Raw genomic sequence first — 13185 nt, forward strand, 5'->3', positions numbered from 1 at the left:
GAACATATCGTGAACAAATGACGAAAACAAAAACGTGCCCGCGCTAGTGACCATTTTAGTGCCATTGCCACCGACTAGCACGCGCAAGCTCTTGGCTTGTTTAAGGGCGAAATGTTTCACACATTTCTGCTTTAGTGAACAATACATACGCTGAGTGCCCTACAAAAATATCTGCATTCAGGAATTCTTAATAAGAAGTGCGCTAAAAGTGTGGTTCATTCTTACGTGAAGTTAGAACTCGAAGTGAGGCTGGCGATGCTAAGCAAAATGAATGCGTAAAGCCAAGATCACCTAACTACTCCTCATGGTAAATTTGCAGTGTAGAACAATTTTCAGGACACCCGTGACCATTTCTAACGTAATTGCACTTTTGCAGAAAAAAGGTACAAGTGTTACATTCACAAGAGGACGGGTGAAATTCAGCGTGCACAAAATTGTACGTTCTCTTCAAAAGGTTATAATTTCTGAATTCTTTTCACTATATCGCAACAGAATGTATCGCACAGTAATGCACCGAGCATACGATATTCAACTGTGTGCTTATAGACGTTGGAGACATTTAGAATGCTCGAATAGTGTAAATTTAAATACAATGTCATAGGTCCCTTGCTTATGCATTGCCATTTATTTATTACGCCTCGAGAAAGCTATGGTCTATAGAAATCAATGGAAAACTGGAAAACTTGTTCAGATACCATTATTACGTATTCAGAATAAGTATTCAGAAAAAATGATAATTATGATACCCTGTTCTTCATGATCTCTCCGAAGTTCTTGCTCTGTGGTTCAACAATATGGTTTATTGCTTAAGTAGTTACTACAACGTCTGTCTAGTGCAAAGAATTTATATTTTGTTAGCAGGTGCATCTTAACAGTAGTTCTCTCAAGGGCCGTATATTTTAGTAAATCAGTTGAGAAACGCAATGGCAACAAGGGCCACGTATGTATATTCCAGTAACACTCAATATTCTAATCGGCGGCATAGCTCATGTACGTAAATACATGAACACAGACGGCAACTGCTGTACATTATCAAATAAACCTAATAATAAACAACAAGATATCTGCCACCTTTGAAACTGTTGCTTCCTTTTGCGCACATACTTCAATTCGACCATTGCCACCGCCTTTGTATAGAGAAGCATAGAAGAAAAGAAATGCGAGGGGACATAAGAAAATCAAACAAGCAGTCGTTTAGATATGTACATACTTTTTGATCATCCAGAATAACACTCTGCTCTTCTTGTGGATTTCGCAATTAGGATAGGCTAAGCATTGCATAGCGAATGTAAGTATAAACCGCACTGCTGAATGCGAGTGCAGGCTGCCTACTGTAACTCTAGCATAGTGCGCTCGATGGCGTTCGACAAAGCAAGCCCATATAAACCTGTGCTGCAAGTGACAGAAAGAAGTGAAAAAATCGGCATAATTGACAGCAAGCCAGAAATTCGCCTTACCTTCGATCATACTCCATACTACGTGTACATCGCTTTTGGCCAGACATAGCTAGAATGTACCAATAATATTAATCTATAAAATGCATCTTATAACCCGACACACTCACATGCGTCTTCTTAAGAGAAGACGCTCTTGAAGGAATTCGATGTGTTTTGCTATTTAAACTATCGGTATCTTTCAATTTGGCTTTTCATTTTCCATTTCAGTGAGGCTTTATAGCTTCTGCGTTTCTTTGACGACGTTCAGGTTCACTAAATTGTCTAAATGAGGAAAGTTCACTACGGCATGGAATTTCAAAATTTTGTAGGTCGTATCGGAAATACCGAATCTCCATGAAAGCCCTGTGCATCAAGTTTGAAGCAAACGCTTTGTTAGGGCCGGCTTGGCTTTCGCGACGTTAGACGTTCCTTGATTTTCCCTCTCATGGAGATTCTGTAGCAAACGGACACAAGTAAGCATATCGTGACACCTTACCTCGATAGCCCACTTTGCATTTGCCTTGCAAAAGTAGGACATCATCGCAGAGGTCGTCGTAGAAGTATAGGCATTGAAGTTCACAAACCCTAGCTAATTTTCAGTGTTCTTAAGCTTATCATGGCATAGTTACTTTCTTTGTTCATTTTGCTGGTTATTAAGAAGCCTGCGCCCGCAGCTACCTTCATCGATATTGCAAAAGATGTACTTTGCGAACTGGTGAAGCCTCGATTTCGTCATAGAATTTTTGCCTGCGTGAACAGGTTCCTTCGGATAGGCTCTAATTAAGTACAAAAGACAACAAATTTCACAGAGAGAACGACTCCAATGCCTCTATCGGTATGAAAAACCAACTTACGTGGCATGTTTGATTATTCACTTCGGCAAAAAAAAAAAAACGCATTTTGTGTTTGACATAAATAGCGCGCTATGCCAAAGAGCGAAGCCTCTTGTTAACGAGGGCCCACGTGTGCCTAAGTACAAGGTGATGTGGTAAGCACTGTCCTTTTGCATTAGAATCGGCACTACTGCCACAGCTCTTTATCGACTGCTCATGTGTTCCGCTGGCTGCCGCCAGCTTTTTTCCAGATCAGCGGGGCCTGTAATGGCTTTCATCCTTTCGTGATGTGCATTCGAAGTCTGTTGATGCAACCCGCTCACCGCGAGGCACACATGCGAACGAACCATCATTTCTTTCTGTAGGGACGGACAAACACTGAGAAAAGAAGAAAGCATTTGAGCTGCAGCGCAGATCCCAATTTGAACTTACGTTCAAATGAAGAAAAAAAACGCGACCTGAAAATACCTTGTGCCGTTGCTTCTATCATCTTGCCCACTTGATAAAGGAAATCGTGAATATGCTCTCGCATGCATGTCTATAATGATCATCATAGTGACTGGGGGTGCACAGTAGCTCCTTGAATGTGTCGTTCACACGAAGCACGTAAAATAATATTCCGAATAAAAGCTCAGTTTCAATGTGTATCATTATACGTTTCTACAAAGCGGTCTTTACTGAAATGAGAACAATATGTAGTCAATGAGAAAACACCGTTTGCTAAATATGGAGAAGGTGAAAAGCACGTGAATAAATTTACTATTAGTTTTAGTTTTGTTGTCGTTTTTTATTTATTATCTTCAGTAATGAAGCTGGTCATCAAATTTGCTGGTTGCTGAATTATAGGCGCGGCAGTATGAGTCCCACTAATTTTTCGCTATCTTTTTATTAGGTACCTAAAAAGTGGTTAAACGGAAACCTCATTTGGTGTCTTTTTCTGCCCTCACAGTGCCCAGATTCTTTTACACCAACAAACGAAACCTGAGACTGTAATGGTGAACTACTTTGTCCGTCCAAGATTCACAAGTGCCCACCTTGTGTCAGAAACGTATCGTGATGGCCAAAAAGAGCCTGGTATGACAGAATTTACGTGAGTGGTTGACAGGCGTGACTGCGCCACTCAGTTCACTCGGCAGCCGTGCACGATCTGCAAGCATGCCATGAATTCCAGTCAAAGAAAACTTTCTTTTCTATTGCAATAAAGTTTCTATCTATCAATCATCTTCGCAGAGAGTGCAAGGCTACAGCTTTCTCCTTCTAGTGAAGTTCTTCTCGTGCAGATAAGACGACGGCGTACAATTTCACATTCTTTGCGTAGATAATTTGAAAATGACTGGCCATTTATTACAGTCACGCTGTATGCAGTATAGGCCCCACGCTCTGTACGCGATAGTTTCTTTTATTTTGGCAGTGCTTATTTTCTATATTCAGGTGCCCTAAACAACTTTAATTCAGAATATTCCCATCTTTTGAAGTTTTCACACCTCCTCGTTGTTGATTTCACAGCTTCATGATGATGACGCGAGCTTGAAAGAACTGTCATAGTAAAAGCAACGTTTTCAAGTTCAAATTGAATATCATGGCTTTCATATTCAACTGAGATTCTCTCAGTTACAAATCAATCGTTGTAACAGTACTTATGGAAATGGGCACCAATAAAGCAAGAAGAAGTGGAAGAAAATGTCTAGCCTGATATTGTACCATCGCAAACTGAAGTAACGTTTCTTCCATTTCCTCGCATTCATGCGTTCACTGTGCTTAATCTTACAGCCATGTTTTCTTTAAGTTTTAGCTCCCGAGATCGGACAGATCCAATGAAAGTTGCCTTATCAAAGGAACTAATGGGACGGCCTAGCCATTATACACCACCTGGACGTTCTATATTTCTGCCCACCGGGCACCTAAGATTCGCATTCTTGACTACCCGTGTCATTTTACTGTTATTTTTTTTTTACTTCCGCTTCGTTGTGAGAAAGTCTACGCCCCGTTTTGAGTGGCTGTCTACATGTGTAAGTGTTTTTAAATGAATACTGTAATCTATAAAACAAAGGTTGATTAACACCCTATGCAAAATGGACTACATTGGTGAAATAAAATGTTTGCAACTATTTCCAATTTAACTGCTGTGTTTGCGAAAAAAGTTCACCGACGATTACGACACTCCCTAATGCAAAACTTGAGCGCAGCTCTATACGGCAAAGAAGTATGCGTGTCGACATTTTTTATTATGATAATATAGACACACTGCTTATATTAGGAAGAGAACGCTTTGAGTAGCGTAAACGGCATGAACAATCTCTCTCGTGTTGCGCACTGCAAACGAAGCGAAGTGTGGCGCGACTGCCTCACTGAACGGGAGATCACGAGAGGCGGCGTCTAAGGGAAGCGTGGGTGCGATTCACAGCAGCTGCCGCAGACAGACCTCCGCTCATGCAGCGCTTTGCTTTCATGCATGTTATCCATGGACGCGCTCGCCACTTGCCTTATCATGGCGTCATCGATGTACAGACGACGGCGCGCTACTCTTGCGCCATCGCGTAGTGGTCGTCACCGCAGAGCCCACTTTGCGCGGCACCGCGCTTTTCTTCTCACGTTTTCGCCATGCTATCCTCCTCCGCTTTACGCCTCATGATTTTGCTGCACCCTCCTTCTCCGCTTCGCTCCTTCTTTCATCCGTCGATGGACTCGTTCGCTCGGTTACGCCGAAGATGCCGACGCTCGACGCAGCAACGGGTGCCTAAGAGCTGCGGTTTAAAATGCCGCGTGACTAGTCGCGTGTCGCGCGGCACTTTTTCCTGTTTTGCGGGCTTTCTTCCAGGCTTGGAAAAAGGTTTTATGTAGCACGTGTTTAGCAATAGAAAGCTGCATTGTTGATTTTTCAAGATGATGTACGTTTTTCTCATTTAGACTTTTGCCCTCAATATACTATTTAATTAAATTGAACATCTAATAACTAATGATGCGAGTTAGCGAAAAACAATAAAGTATCTTGGTCCAAGTGACAGCAAGCAGCATTATGTTGGTTCTGCCCAGCTTTGTGGCACTTGTGTACATCTATATTCTCGCACAAGTTCCGTGGGGTACATGGTATGAGGAAATTACAGTTCTAATGGTTCATTTAGAAGCCGGTTTCACCAGCACGGTAATTCGACGCTCTTACCATCATTATCTGAAGTATGCATGCCTAAAAATCTGAATATAAAGCACCCTTACGAATTTCCCTCATGCAAGCCATCGTTTTAAGGCGTTGGGCGCGTTAGTCGCGCCGCATTGCAACAATTAGCTCTTACATAGTGAGCGCGCGCATCTTCTAGCTGACGATGATGGTAGAAGTTATGGGATGGGTTCGTCACCCGAAATCGCTGCTCGTCTGTCATTGTAGTGCGGCGCGTTTTCACAATGTCATTCAAGCCTTGTCTTTTAATGCGACACGTTTGAATGACAAATAAAACCTGCTTGCTCTGCGAGGTTAACCATGGTAGCTGGCGGACGCGTTCCTGACTGAAATCTGCAGCACGCCTATTGCGCTAATAAGCCCCTTTGCCTTGCTGGCTCACGAAACTTTTCCGTGCAATGATTCGCAAAGTTCGTGAGATCTGCACATTTTTTTTGTTGTCTTTGTGTGTGTGTTTCTTTTTCTGGTGTAATTTTCCACACTGCTTCTGCGTGTGAAAGCGTTACCTTTGTTCGGAGGAAAAAAGAGTTTCGTTAATGAAGATGTCACGAAAACGACGATAGAGGATGGAGAAGTTGACGCTGAAAAAGAGGGGTACATAAACAAGAAAATAATTTGTGAACCCTGGCGTATCGAAGTCGTTAGCACCGTGTCTAACAAGGTCTAAACCCTAACTTTGCAAGCGCAGCATGACATGACTTCAGTAAAACGAGTTGTTGAGCGAGTTGGTCACTTATTGCAGGCATAACAGCAGCGCCAAAAAACACACACAGAAGAAAGGAACACTGTCAGACACGCACAACTGCTGCTCTTTTTTTACTGCCATTTCTCTTTATATGGAAGGCTTCCAGTAGCTCTTATGTGGTCTGGCCTTTACCCCTACCTGATATCTTCGCACTCTAAAAATGCGGCGAACACTTCTTGCAGGAACTGCAGTGCTGTACTAATCGCACGTCTTAGCTGTTCTCTAAGTTTCACTGGTGCTCCCTCAGCCTACTGTTGAGGCATCTGCCAGTTTGGCCTACATAGGCTTTTCCGCTGGACAGTGGTATCCCGTATACCACTCCTGACTGGCCCCGCACAAATGGCCTGGCACGCTTTTTTCCACATCCACCTTTTGTAGATTCCTTGCCGGAGACACGAGGGCATAGCTTGGAAAGCTTTTCCGTAGCGGGAAAAACGAGCGGTACCTCGAACCTACCCGCAACCTTCTTCAGGTTGTGCGAAATTCTGTCTAGGTAGGGTACCACTTCCGGTCGCAGGTTCTTTCCTCTTCCCTCGTCTTCAGGCTCTTCGTGCGCTTCTTCACTTTCTTTCAGGAGGGTCTCGGCAAAAGCCGTTACGGCCGACTGAGGGTAACCAAAAGCTCAAAATTTTTTCAATTGACTATTAAAGCTGTCTTGTATTTCATGTTCGCACGATTTCTCCAGTGCTGATGCTAGGCATAGGCTCACAATACTTTGTTTTACGACCTTTGAATGGGCGGAATCATAAGGCAAGAGCTGCTTTTGTACACGCGTAGCATAGGCCCAACACACACGTTCCTGCCCACACGTATGTCTAAAAACTGAAGAACATTCTGCTTCTGTGACTGAAAAGGGACTGGGACTGACGTTCACTTGCGAGTCACGGAAGCAGAATCCCACTATGAGCAGCAGTGGAAGGACGCATGCTGACGTGCGCACAATATAGCCGAAACTTTCGTTTTCTGCTAAGGCCGGTTTCTTCTCCTGATAAGTTTTTAAGAATGCTCATGCTTGTGCACGCATTCCTTTTATAACGTTAAAAAGCGGCCTCACGCTCTGGAAGCTTTCCGCATTGCTTCTAAGCAATGGGAAGCTCTTTGTTTAAGGATTCGGCAAAGTCTAATTAGTTAAGTCATTATACGTAGTTTTTTTTCAGTACGCAACACGTTACTTGGCCGACGATGCCCCATGTGTCTCCACAGCTCTTTGCTCAAAGTATGCGGACACATAGATCAGCTGTAGTAGTAAACTTTCTGAGCACTCAGTTGTAAACCAAGACAGCGTGACTAGCAGTATAAACTGGGAGCTTTCGCGTGTTGCCATGACAATACGCCCCAAGTCAACTCGCACGTGAGGTTTGTCTTCCCTGAAAGCATTTTCAGTACCATCGAAGGCTGGCGGAAAGAGCACGTGAATAAAATTAACTCTCAACCCAAGCTATTCGGTTCAGGCAACGCTGTTAGCTAGGGGTCACCAGGTAGGGGGGGAAAGAATCCGAATCATTACTTTGCTATTTATACTATGTTTGTAGGCTAGATGTATTCCAATCATTTCTCAACTTGCACCATATTTCTAGGGATTTGATAAAGCACCTGCAGAGTGTCACGCGAGATCTTTCAGTTTCCCCTTACTAATTCAATCAAGAAGCCGAAAGTTCCTCACTAGTGCATTGGCAACATTACAGAGCGGTGCTGATTGCCCCGGATTGTGAATACGTAAACGCAATAATGGCAATGTGCAATCTGTAAGGTTCGGGTTCAAAGTTGACAATTACCCTTTCATTGAAGTGCAAATGCGTCAACGTTTTGTAGCATCCACCTACGCATAGCATGGCGCTGAAATTCACGCGCAGTTCCCTTTCCTCCTTGTTCTACAGTAGTGATTTCTTGTACGACTGCTCTCAATGCACCTTGGGAGGATGTACGTTTTCCAGGTGTAACAAGGCAAAACTGACTACGTTTAGATTGCGATTCGTTAGTATCCGTGACGTGTAAGCGTCGTTAAGCGCTGTGGAGGCGTCACAAGAAATTTTACCACACCCACCATGCTCCTCCATCTCCGCTCTTTGAACGGTGTCTCACTCTGACGCTATTCCATGACTTTATTCGACGCAATATTACGATTTTGCATACTGCTGTGATTGACCCATCAAACCCGCTCCTCCTCGATAGAAGGTTGGATTTATTACGTCGCCGATTCTATTCGAGTGCTTCTTGGAATACTTAAGAAGGTGGAATGGCATGTTCCATGTCCCCTTAGGGGAAACACTTCGACATTACAAACTTATTCAACAAAAGACCATATAGGGGCAATATATTCAGTACCTTGTCTAATAAATAGTGAGGGTCAACGTTTGAGGAGTGCGCCACCTATGATAGTTACACACGCGAGCAAGCTCAAGTAGACTAAAACATTCAAACACGCATTTGAGACTCTTCGAACTAGTTTGCAGAGAAACTATTTACAATAATAAGCAGTCCCTCTAATAGAAAACAAACACGAACCGCATTTCCAGGTAGCGTAAATAGTACATGTTAAAACCAACTTAAATGAAAGAATGAATATTAGAGTTAATAGAGAAGAAACAACAAATACATTACTGACATAGAAATATTCCTTAGGCACTGATAATTGCCTTTCACTGAAACCTGCAGTAGGTAGAGTGGGATAATAAAATTTTTTGTAAAAACTGATTGCTAATGTTTCCCGAGATGAAACAATATTCCAATAACGCAGTAGTTTTAAAGTCAGTTCTTATGCTCAACCAATCCCTCATAAACATGACAAACAACTTTCTTGGTCAGATGGTGCGGGGCTCAGTCCCCTTAAGCACTTCCATGTATATATGGACAAACAGTCCATCTCTCGAACTGTGCCTTTTGCTTACCTGAAAGCATCGGTATACATTAAACATCACATGGTAGTCGCTCACGTTGATTTTGCATCCTGGATTGCCGAATCATCAGTGGGTGTTTGAAATAGGTTAGACGTTCCTTTTTCGTTGTCCGTGAAAAGTGCCGGTGTTCGTCACACACACTGTATGAATCTCATCCCAAATCGGTGTTAACAAAATTATAACTTGCTTGAGGTTTAGCGTTGCCCATATATAGCGTTATGTAACAGCGTAATACTCCAGTTTAACATTTTTTGGTTTATCTTTGAAAAAATATTGAAAGCTGATGTCCGCGTGGGGCTGTACCCTGGGTCTGAGAACAGAGAATGGTAATATACAGGAGCCTTATTTCAATTAAAGTAGCACCACATCCCAGTCTGACTGCAGAGAGGAGCCGTCGCTATTGCCGAACTCGCAGTAAGAGAATTTGAACAGTAGCTGTGAAGCCTCGGCTTTATGAAGCTACTTAAAAAGAAGAAAAATATAGGTCATGTAAGGCAGTTTAGTTGAGAACGAAGCCAAATAGAAATGAGAAGCAAAATTCTCCCTCGCTTACTGCCTGCAACAAAGCGTAAAAGTCGCCGGTATGATCAGCGCAGTCCCAATAAGCCGCCACATCATTGCCTTTTTCTCAATACTATGACCAGCGCACGTGGCAGCTCTGTGATTAAAAATTCTGGAGTTTTACGTGCCAAAACGACCTTATGATTATGAGGCACGCCGCAGTAGAAGACTCCGGAAATTTCGACCACCCGGGGTTCTTTGCCGTGCACCTAAATCTAAGCACACGGGTGTTTTCGCATTTTGCCCCCATCGAAATGCGGCCGCCGTGGCCGGGATTCGGTCCCCCGACCTCGTGCTCAGCCGCCTAACATCATAGCCACTGAGCAACCAGGGCGGCTGGCTTTGTGATCGCAGTATTGCAGCGCCAGAAGAGATCATAGCACATGTAGCAGAGGCAAAACTAGCAATCGAAGCAGCACTGCGTTCAAGGAAGAAACAGCGGTCGTCGGCCACTCGCTGTTCTTCCAGACAGCTCTCTGCACCACCAAAGTACACCGTAAAAGAGTACCATGTCTGCTGCGACGCTCTAACCGGCTTTGCGACTTGCTTAACGTGTTAGTGCCCAACCGCACGTTGCGTGTGATTAGTTAATAAATCACAGTGTAAGTCACATGCCTGAATCGTTCACGCTGCGACCTCGCTTGCGTCGGGTTCCAGGGAGCTTGCAACAATTCGGCGTGATGTCTGGAGCGGTGCAGATAACGAGTGATATACGGGCTTCCAATAATAGGGGGTAGGGAGGTTACAAAAAAAAAAAACATGTATCCAATGGACAGGCGTCTCTAATGCTTGAAGTACCGTCCACTGTGGATTTTTTTTTTTATCTTATCAGAACACTCATCTTCATTACGGTCAAGCTAGGCAGGAGCTCGAGAAAATGACGGCTCCCCGCGGACAAGGCGTATGTTGGCAGAAGTGGATGTATTTTTTTGGTTGTTTGGTATCTCTAGGTATGTTCCCCAGCGTGAGTGCAAGATAATTATCACAACTTTTGCAGATTAGGCACTTTCTTCGAAAAGCGTAATATATGATGAAAAGGGAATTTTTTGTACGCTATTCGTACGATAAAGTGGAGGATGTCGCGGTGTAATTTAGCATAGATATTTTTCAAACAGCGTTTTTGTCCTTGCGAAAGAATCGCAGCGCAACTGATAACGCTGGAACGTTTGCATTTTTTCTCTGCTTCAGCTATTTAGCAGTCATTGCTAACAATGGCCAATTACAATGAGTCTACCGCTGTAAATAACCTTCAAAACTCCAGGAATTAAGCATATGCGAACAGCTCAAGACCACATCACTTCATTCTATCGATAAAAGATGTAGCTAATACAAGTGTTTCACGGATGCAGTTAATACGTGCACACGTGGGCAATAGTTTACGGAGCACAGAGTTGCCGAAAATTTTTTTCTTTGTAATTAACATGCATAAACTGAAACTGACGAATGGACCTGAAAGTTAGCAGTGCCAAGTTCCGACTGCAGTCCTCAATTTCGGGTTAGACTCATAGGCAGAGAAAGAAATCAGCTTTATTGCACAATCCTTGGTTCATGTGTAAGTTACATCATTACAACGATGCAGCTGAGCTCTAGGTGAGGGGCCCTATGCCCGCCGTAGAGGCCACATTTCTATAGGGGCGAAATGCAGAAACGCTCGTGTACTAAGATTTAGCTGCACATTAAAGAACTCCAAATGGTCGAAATTGTTCCGGAGTCCCTATTATGGGACTCATACTCATATCATATACTCATACTCATATCGCAATTCGGGCACATCAAACACCAGAATTTTATTTTACTTTATGGTATCTTCTAAGCTAACAATGAAGCCACTCTCCATATAATGAGAGCAGGTATTTGCGAAGCAGGAATACCTGATTAGTCTGTTCTTACATTTTTGTCAGCACTTCACGAGAGTGAGAGGTAATGAATGGAAATTATATTCTGGAGATGTTAGCCTAGCTGATCACCTGGCAAGCGACCCCAGGTGCATGGTGGTAATTATGATACGCGCAGTCATCACATCAACACACAAATCGCATATAGGATTCCAGACACACCCGTGCGGAACTCTAACGATATCTCTTGCGTAGAACTCAATGAAATGTCGGAGTTTCCAAGGCAGGACAGAAAGTGCGACTAGGGGTGTCAGAAAACAGTTCAGGATTTCGTTTTTCTTCCCATGGATTCCGCAGAGATCATCGAATAAAATAATCCTGCAAACATCAAGCAAGAGGGACTTGCATGCTGTCAGCCTATAGAAAACTGGCAGCCGTCTCTGTAAACAGTTCACCGTAATATCTGTTCTGGACCCACTCCTTTATTCGCTGGTGTCCGCCGCTGAACATCGCAGGTATTACAAAGTGCCTTGCGAGAATTCATACATAAAATAAAAGCCGCAGTTCAGTGAATACGCTAAATCCGGCTCCACGTATTGCCAATCGAAGATCGTAGTCACCCGCGCCTTCGTTGCAGTGGAAAAGAACACTGTTTTTGAGTACGCGCATGCGCTGGCAGTTGCTGTGCATGATAGGATTATGTCCGTTTGGCTTCTCCTCCTCTCTAGTCCACGGCTTTGGCGTTGGCACATCTTCCGCATTCAGGTGCTTTGTTCACTGGGTGGACAGCTCGACTAGTTTCGGCATTGGGCGAATAGCATCCCCACGTTCCTGGCGGCCAACGCAAAATTAAATACATTTGCACAGTTGGCTCCACCTTCGGAACCTAGGGATTAATTTAAGTAAGATTACAGAATAGTTTGTCGGAAAAAAAATTTTTGCTGGTATTTTATCTGCTTGGCATGCTTTACTTTTGCCTTTGACCGTTTCATTCGGTGAGCCAACGGGAGGCATTCTATTTGCCTGCTCCTGGTGCTTTCTGCACAGGTGCGCGCCTTTCCCTTCTAGCGGTCTCTGCAAGATTTTGTTCATGTATCGACCAGGGTTACATCAATGTAAGAAAAATGGGAGAAAGGCCACAAGACGTCGAGTAACCTCCGGTGTACCGCAAGGGTCGCTTCCAGGACCATTATTATATTTTATTTATAATAATGACCTATCAGACCAAATTAAATCATCATTTAAGTTATTCGACGATGACTGTGTTGTCTATCGTGTCATTTCTAACTCTGGCGACTGCAGTACTCTTCAATAAGACATTGGCATAGTAACATCATGGTTTTCTAGATCCCAAATGAAGCTCAATTCTAATAAATGCAAGGCGATGCGTGTGTCCCGTGCGGTCATAAATACCACCCTTCTTACGTACAATATTAACAACATACCTGTAGGAAATGTTTCGTCATAGAAGTATCTTGGTATTCACATTGCACACAATCTTAGATGGAACATTCATATAAATTACATTTACAGTAACGCTAATCGCTGCTTCGGTTTTTACGGCGTATTTTTTCGTAAGCAACTGCAGCTGTCAAGTTGCTTCTGTACAAATCCTTAGGGAGACCTAAACTTGAATATGCATGCTCCATTTTCGGCCCTTCTACTCTAAAGTTAAAAAATACCATCGAATCCTTTCAAAACCG

Source organism: Dermacentor variabilis, chromosome 5, assembly GCF_050947875.1.
Source record: "Dermacentor variabilis isolate Ectoservices chromosome 5, ASM5094787v1, whole genome shotgun sequence".
NCBI classification, from domain to species: domain Eukaryota; kingdom Metazoa; phylum Arthropoda; class Arachnida; order Ixodida; family Ixodidae; genus Dermacentor; species Dermacentor variabilis.